The sequence below is a fragment of the Camellia sinensis genome, unplaced genomic scaffold (genome assembly GCF_055761805.1).
Source record: "Camellia sinensis isolate YWXY unplaced genomic scaffold, ASM5576180v1 Unanchor10, whole genome shotgun sequence".
Classification (NCBI taxonomy): domain Eukaryota; kingdom Viridiplantae; phylum Streptophyta; class Magnoliopsida; order Ericales; family Theaceae; genus Camellia; species Camellia sinensis.
Window position 1 is genome coordinate 239,847 of NW_028128988.1, and position 9,383 is coordinate 249,229.

Here is a 9,383-nt window from a genome sequence, read left to right on the forward strand (position 1 = left end):
AGCTTGCGCATGGCGACGCGCTTCTCGAGGCGTTTTCCTGTTTTAATCAGTCTATTTAATTTGTTAATTAAATTAGGCAATTTGTAATATTAATTAGCTGGTGTAGTTAATTAATTTGTAATATTCATTCGGTCCCTCCGAGTGAGGGTAAATCTGTAATAAGTGTGCGTGGGTGGTGTGTATGTCTTCCAACCTCACTTCTTTCTTCCCTTTTATTTACCTGCTTACGGTGGTAGATTAGGGCATTTTTAAATTAGCATACCTCATGCTATGCATGCGTGCATCCATGCATTTGTATTACATGCATTGAGCTCGGTACATCATGCTAACTGCATATGTATTTTCAAATTCCAAATTGAATATGTGATAATTGTGCATTTTCACATGACATGTCTAGGATTAGCCGAGCCTATCTTAGCGACATTTTGTATACGACGCATTAGGCACTTAACATGGACTTGGATCATGCATATTTGCTAACAAGTTCTTTGTTTTGGCACGGAGTACTATGTAAGTATTTCCGCTTTAGCATATCACATGAGTGTGAATATTACCATGACAGCATGCTTAACATGTGGCTAGATGCTTATGTGTTAAACTGTTTTGAATGCCTGTGGGTGAAGGTTGGATGTTGAGTTGGAAAAACTCGTTGAAATCCGTGTTTTAGCCTACTTGCGATTAGCAAATTCCAAAGCATTTTCAAACCGAACGGATATGCAATGTTCATTTCCAAATTAGGCAATCTAGTCTATACTTGTTTGCTGCGCGCATAACATAGTAATTCTAGGCTAACAATTGGTATAAGAACACATAAAGTTTTCAAATACGGATATCACGGTTAGTAGAGGCCGGTCTTCGGACCGGGCGAAAGGGGGTGCTCATAGCTGACCTTCCCCGATCATACCCAAGCTCCCGAGCCGAGACAACTCCGGTGATGATGGACATGTGGCCTTCGGCACCGAGTCAGGGTTTCCTAAATTCCCCCATTTTAAAATATTTAGGTGGCGACTCTGTATCTGGCAAAGCAGTCCATGTTTGGCACTACTTTTTCAAAAATCTGTTTCTCAAAACGATTTGCCAGATTTGGACTCTTTGGTTCAGATTAAGAACCGTGACACAAGTCGAGTCCGAACTGTAGTAACCCCAAATGAACAGAACGGGACTCATCCTCCCGGGGCGTTCGGGGACGTCTACAGCTAGGTTTTATATTAGTTGCATTCATGCATGTCATGCATATTGCATTGTGCTTGGGATAGGAGTTAGCCCGAGCACGGGAAACGAGGGACGTTTCGTACTTCGAGTGACGGAACGTGTCTCAATTCCCAGCCACCGACACTCCGGATTATCCATGATGGAGTTTAGGTCTTGTTGTGTTTATATGTGCATTCATTTCATATTGAGTCGTGCAATTCGACTCCTCGGCCATCATGCATCGATATGCGTGACTGGTGGCACAAGGATCGAGGACTACACTCCCCGAAGAGTAGTCATGCATACATATGTGAAAATACTTTGCCATGCCCCTTTGTTGCTCTCTGTTGCAGCAAATCAGAAATCGACAGCCTTCTGGAGCTTGGCACGCATTCCAAGAACAATTGCAAACAGAGGCAAATCGGGGCATCGCAGTGGATTTTCGCACAAGGCAACCCGAGCATGCATCATTCATCATCCAGAGCAGATTTGAGGCAGTCCCTGGCTTGCATGCCAATTTACTTCTTTCCTAATTTAATTTGTTAATTAATTAGGGTTTTGTACATATTTGGACTGTAACTATTAATTTGGGACTGTATATTATTTATTCGGACCCTCCGAGTGAGGGCACAACTGTAATAAGTGTGCGTGTGTGTGATGTATGTCTTCCAACCCCACGGCTTTCTCCCTTTTATTTACCAGCTTATGATGGTTATATTAGGGCATGTTTCAATTAGCATACAGTATGATAGCATGTATGCATTCATTCATCTGTTTTGCACGCACTGGGCTCGGCGCATCATACTAACTGCATTGTATTTTCAATTCCAAGTTGAATATGTGTTAGCTGTAGCATTTCATATGCCATGTCTAGAATAGCCGAGCCTGCTATAAGTTGCATTTTTGCATGTGTTGCATTAGGCATTTCTGTATAATTAGGATCATGCATGGATTTCTAATTAGCTTCTGTTTTGGCTTGGAGTACTCGGTAAGTTTTATGCTTTAGCATCCTTGCATGTGTGTGAGTGACTGCCATGATAGCGTGATTACCATGAGGCTAATTGCTTATGTGATATAACTGCCTGAATGCCTGTGGGTGAAGGTTGGGTTATTTGGATTGGAACAATTCATCAAATGTGTGTTTTAGGCCCACTAGATAATGGCAAAATCATGTTTTCTAAGCCCACCTGAGGGTGGCAAATCCACGTCTTAGCCTACTTGCGAGTAGCACCCTCAAACCACTTTCAAAAATAAACATGAAATGTTTTGTTCCAAATCAGATGATCCGGTCTATACTTGTATGCTGTGCGCATCACATAGTAAATCTAGGCTAATAACCGGAATAAGAATGCATAAAGTTTTCAAAACTAGATATCATGGTTAGTAGAGGTCGACCTTTGATCGGGCGAGCGGGGGTGCTCACGAAGTGACCTTCCCCAATCGTACCCAAGTTCCCGAGCCGAGGCAACTTTGGTGATGACAGACACGTGGCCTTAGGCAAACAAGTCAGGGTTTCCTAAGTTTCCCCAAAATAAAACATTTAGGTGGCGACTCTGTATCTGGCAAAGCAGTCCATGTTTGGCACTTCTTTCAAAAAAATCTGTTTTCTCAAAATGATTTGCCGGATTTGGACTCTTTGGTTCAAATTAAGAACCGTGACAATTTGAGAGTCCTGAACTGTAGTGAGCCCAATATCGAACGGAACGGGGGACTCGTTCCTCCCGGGGCATTCGGGGACGTCTACACCATGTCTTATCCATAAGTAAACAATCTCGATTAAACAAGTGCCCAAAGTGTTTCTAGAACATTAAAAATATATATATCAATAACAAGTATTTGTAAGTTATGATTGACAAAAATTACTAAACTTTATTTTGCAAGAACTATAAGATACTAACAACAATGGCCCTGTTTGGTGTAGCTGTTAAAACAGCTTATAGATTATAGCTTAACAGATTATAGATTATGACTTTAATCAAAAGTTGTTAATCTGTTTGGTGTAGCTGTTGGATTATAGATTTAAGTTGCTGAGTAGTGTTTGTTAAATAAGCTGTGAAATAGCTTTTTCAATTAATTTTTATTTTTTGTTTGTCTACATTTCTCATAAAAAATAATAATAATAATCTATAGTCCATTTGAGTCTTTTTCTATTTTTAAAAAAATAAAAAATAAAAAAATTTAAGAGTATAACCATAAATTAACATGTCCACAGCAGAAGTTGATAATCAAAAGCAAGAGGTGAGCAGCTTCTCAGAATCAGCTTTTTTGAGTTAAAATAAGCTGTTAGAATCAGAAGCTGTTTGAAATAAGTTTAACCAAACAGTCCAAAATAACTTTTTCAAAGCTAAAAGCCATAAGTTGGCTCTGAAAAGCTGAAACAAACACCCTCAATGTAGACCATAACTCTAATAATATATTGCTGCATGACTATAAGCCAACTCATGTCAAGAGAAAACATGTAAAAAAATTTAAGTATTACAAAGTCAATGCAATATCATTATTTCCATAGCAACTCATATGGTAGTGGAGCTTTGAGAATGTGAAGAAAGCATTGTACATTATTTCAATAGCAATTCATTCTATATATCAGTGTAAGAAAATGACATCAAGGTTCTATACCGAGTACATCTAATTAGTAACCAGTAAATTAGCAAAATAGCACATGTTGTTGCTATTGAAGCTAGGATTGATTCAAAATTTTGGTTTTTTAATCCGATTACTTCATGATTGTGAACAGCTGGTATTCTATGTGTTCACCCCTGCACTTATTGTTAGCAATCTGTCCAGTACAATCAAAGCAACCGATATAGTTTCGTTGCCAGTAGATTCTCTATTTACCTTCTTCTTCTTCTTCTTCTTCTTCTTTTAAAAAATTCCTCTTTATTTTGCTATTTAATTTTTGGGTTTAATGTGGAGGTGGTTCATGCCTCTGAATATCCTCCTCACATTTATTATTGGTTCAGCACTTGGATGGATACTTGTTAAAATCACCAAAACTCCTAAACATTTTCATGGCCTCGTGATTGGTTGCTGCTCTGCAGGTACATCAACATCTCCAAAAAAATTGCAAAAATCTTTCTCTCAAATTGTAAATGTGTATTCACTTGGCCGTTTAAATCCTTGTACCTGTGGATAGTTGTGGTGCCAACCTTGGTAAATTTTAAAGGCTACTTAGGTGTTGTTAGGGAACAACACAAAAAAATAAAAAATTCACTTCAAAAAGTCAACCCATTCTTTCTACTATTTTACACGCTTTTTTTGTAAAAAAAAAATTAAAAAACCACTAAAAATAGCCTCTCGAGTTGTGAGAGTTATTGTTTTGTTTGCTTGTTTCCTAGGCTCTCGGGTTGTGAGAGTTTCCTTTTCTAGAACGTTGCGTAGGATATATTTTTTAGCCTCCTATTGTCAAAGAAAGCTTTTTGGTTTTCTGGGCAATTTTGGAGTGTCTTTTCTTTTTTGTAATAAAAGAAAAATTCAGTCAAGATGTCCTTACAAAGCTTCAATGTAATCAAATTGACCCACTAGATGATTCAGTTGATTCCAATTGTTTTTGAGATGCGGTTGTGCAGAGTAATGAAAAGGGAGAGGATCTGCACTCAAGTGACCAGTAGAAACCTATTGTAGACTTCAATTTTTAACTTAAAAAAAAAATAATGATAATAAAAATTGGAGGAAGTAATATGTATTAATTTAACATGGGTATATCTACAATTTGATTTCTAATTACTTATAGAGCAGCCGTGAACCTTATCGTTTGACAGATGCTGATTTTCAATAAGATTAAGAAGTATGTGAAGATTTTTGTGGAAAAGATCAACTTGAAGATGTTGTTTGCACCACCAACCATTGCATTTGTACAATCCTGTTGATGTTTATAATATTTTTCAGGAGTTACATCCTTGTGTTGCTAATCAAGTAGGTTGTTCAATTTTTTCCTCTAGCTTAACATTTGTTTTTGTTTTGTGTCACAGATTATTGGGCTTCTGATTGGAGTAATCACACCAATAAGGAAGATTATGATTGGTGATAATGCCTATAGCGATCCCGGGTTTACCCTTGTTATATCGTGATCCGGACATGTGTCCATGGATGTTGGTAGTTGTTTATTATTTTGTTTACATCCTTTTACTTCGTATTTGAGTTATAAGATGTGTTGGGCGGATTTGTTTCAGGTTGGTTGAGTTTAGAAACCAAAACTAGTTGCCCAGATTTTTGGCCTGTACGCTCGAGCGGAGGTGTTGGCGCTCGAGCGGAGATTACACCCATTCAGTATTTTCCTGTGCAGCGTTGTACGCTCGAGCGTGGTATTGGCCGCTCGAGCGGGGTTGTCTGAGTGCCGCTCGAGCGTAGGGTTGGGAGCTCGAGCGGAGGCCTGGTTCTGCAAAAGTGCTGGGCGAGTGCATTCTGCGCTCGAGCGGGAGGTTGGCCGCTCGAGCGGGAGTCTGTGAGTGGCCGCTCGAGCGGGGTGTTTTACGCTCGAGCGGAGACCTGGGTTAAAGTCCCGAATTTGTGACTCTTTAAATCACTTTTTCACTTTCTCTTCTCTCTCTTACTTTTCCAAAATCACCATTGTTGAGCCTCTCACTCTAGACTCTACCTTCTCTCTAGGTTTTGATCTAGTAGGAGTGATTTACTCACCTTTGGCCTTTACAAAAAAGTTGTTGATCGTCGAGGGCTTCATTTTAATCTGAAAATCTCGGGTTTTGGAGCACGTTGGGTTTTGTCGTCTTCTCCTTTGGGACTCCGAATTTGAGGTAGGGATAACCTACTCCTCTCTATGGGTTTTGTCTTTAAATTTTGGTATTTTGAGATGTTGGGCTTGGTTTGGTAATTTTGTGAAAGTTTGGGGCTTTTGTGTAATTTTACAAAAGTTGGGGTTTTATTCATAATAAACCTAGATGCATGTTTGGCATAGAAAAATGGAATGATTGTTGAATCATTGATGAAAATGGGACCTAAGGGTTGAAATGGTAATTATGGAAAATGGCCTAATTACATTGTATAATTAATTGGGATAATTAATTGGTGAGAAATGAGGAAATGAAATGTTGATTGAATATCCATTTGTGCATTTATTTTCTGTTTTAGAAATAATTGCTTTGGGCTATCGGTGGAGGATAGTCGAGATTGTTGTAGACAATGCATGATGATTAGGTAAACGGAAACTAATCAATGGAATGTGTCATGGAACTTGACGGTTGATAGAATACATTAATTGTGTGTATTGTGTGATTGTATATAGAACCAATGTGTTTATATACGTTATGTGTAGAGGAGGAGATAGGGGATGTACTCCGCGGTTTAGGGGAAGATAGGGGATGTACCTCTAAACCGGATAGGTATTGGGAGGAGATAGGGGATGAACTCCGTAGACACAGCTCATATGCTTGTCTAGAGAAGTGAAGATAGAGCTCATATGCTTATCTTTGTGAAGTGTGGATACAGCTTGTATGCTTATCTGTGGATATTGTTGATATACATATCTGTTGTAGAGTGTGGATACAGCTTATATGCTTATCTGAGGATATAGTTTTTATACATATCTGTGGAAATGATGATAGAGCTAGTATGCTTATCTGTTGTTAAAGGGAAAATGAAAAGTAATTGGGACTTGTAAGTCGTTGACATAAATATGTTATTTATGTGATTGTATCAGTGTTGACCAACTATCAATTGCTAATGTTTTAGTCAATGTCCATGGTTGGTTTAGTGCATTTCTACTGGGCTGTGGCTCACCCTATATGGGAATATCATTTTCAGGTACAGGAAGCATGCCACCTCCAAGGACATAGTTTGGGAGGCTAGAGGCGGACATAGTGTAGTTGTTTTACTTTTGATGTATTACATGTAACTTCAAGCCAAGGGCTTAATGTGTAACGAGTTAGTACTCTTTGTTGTAACCAAGTGTTAACTTGGAAAGCTGTAAGCCCGTATGGCATTTTGTTTTGATGTTAACATGTAATACTTATGTAATGGAACTCAATGAAATAAAGGAATGTGGTTAGTTTAATGTTATTATTTTGAGGGCGTTACAATGCCCCTCTTCGTGTGCTCAAGAGTTCTGCATCTTTGCTAGGGTATGTATCCTACTGCTGCAAACTTTTTGATTTCATTTCGATAGTGAGTTGCAAATGAAAGGATTTTGAAATTAAATTTGGATGAAAATTTAATAGAGTGTACGATTATAGATAGATTGAGAAACTCAAATAGAAGATTAAATAGAGTAAAAATATATGTATTTAAATCCACTATGGTAAAGCTCTCAATTTCAATTTTGAAACCCATATCTAAACTATCATATCTAACAGACCTTCAAATTTAAAAATTTGAAAGGTCTGTTAGACAGATACACAGTACAAAGGACTTCTTCTCAAACCAGAAAATTAAAAAATTTCAACTAGCAGAATAAGTGTCAATAAATCAAGCTGTGTACAGCACAAAAAATTAAAGGCATGTCAGGTTGGTGTACTAGAGTCATCAATCTTTGCATACAGCAAGGTATGATGATAAGTTATAATGTCAATGGACAAGCAAAATAATAAAGCCCTGTTTTTCAAGAGAATAACCATTTGAAATGGGAATTTTAATGAGTTAGAAACATTCATGCTTCAACAACAACAAATCAATCCATTATACCAATGTGAGGATTATTATACAATTCAACAGTCCAATACAATTCAAGTAATCTTAGGCTAAAATGTTGTGCACTACTGATATACTTGGTTGTACTGATATATGGTCATGAGGCTATTTGTTTTGTGCTTATATGGTGAACTGATTTAATCAAATCAAATAAAGTAGTTAATTTTTGTGCTGTGATTGACCTTACTTAAAGTAGTTGAGTATCTATAAATGATTTGGTATTTAAGCTGCAGCAAATGAGATATTGCATCAGAAATGGAGGTACTGCTCTGCTATCAGGTATGGAAGCAGCTACCTACTTTTGAGTCTGTTGATTGTGGTGTTGCTACTGCTTTTGGTCCAGATTCTGAATGGAAGTAGCTAGCTGCAAGTTTTGGTGATTGTTAAACAGGATATGTGGCTTAACTGATTTGCTGGTCTGATATGCTAAGCTGTGGGTAGATCTTGTTGTGCTTTTGTTGTTGAGGTGTTTTCTTCGGTCTCTTTGGTCAAATTTTGCCTTAGGTTTGGTGTGGCCTTGTCTGGTTGCTGAGGCCAATGACTGATCTGGGTTGCTGATTTTGGTGGATCTTTGTTTTCCTATTTATATGTGCTAATTCTGCTAATTCTGCCTTTTGCTTCTTGGCTGCTTAGGTTGTGGTCTGTTGGTCTGCTAAGTTGGTCTACTTTGTTCTGTTTGATTTGGTGGCTGTTATTTGAATTGGCTTGTCTATCTATCTGTGCTGATCTCTGTTTGACCTGTTGGTCTGTCAAGCATCCTATTTATGTGCTTCTCTTTAATTTATTCCACTTTTTAATTCTTAATATATGTTTTGCACCCAACAGGTAATAATGACTCCATGATCTAACAGAATTCGTAAAGTGCACCCAACGTGTCCTATAAATAAATAATAATTTAAAAGATTGGAGTATCGGTGCTTCTTCGCCTAAGGTGGTAGTGTATCTATGTCGGACACTGGCATATTTGGTTTACAATCAATGATCCAAACCACCTTATTTATTTATTTATTTATTTATTTATTTGGAAGACAGTGGAAACTATTCGATGGAAGAAGCAAAGGAAGAGACCAAAAGGATTCTGAGGAAAGCAAGGAGGGAAAAGAGAAAATACAGTAATGCAATAATTTTGATTTGCAGGTAACGTAACACTTTATGCTCTAGCACTCTCATTTTTGTATGATCTAAAACGTGTTAATCTCCACAAGCTTCTTTATTACCTTGTGCTTGTGAAGGTAGAAAACTTGTCTGGTTAATTTGGAATGTCCCGTCAAATGTTGTCTTTCAATTTCGTTTTTAATAGAAGCAAAATGGATCAACCTGTTTTGCATCATTCCCCTTAGAACTAGAAATCTAACTGAAAAAATTCTAAGAAAGTAACTATATTATTTATATGAAAAAGAATTTAATTTATGCACTTTTCCTTGTACTTATTAGTCATATGACTATAAATTTTGATGGATTGAAATTATCTAAAAGTGAAAAACCAGGGTATTGGATGAATATGGAATATAATGCTTTTGTGCTGCTAGTAGGGAGTCTTTGGCTACCAT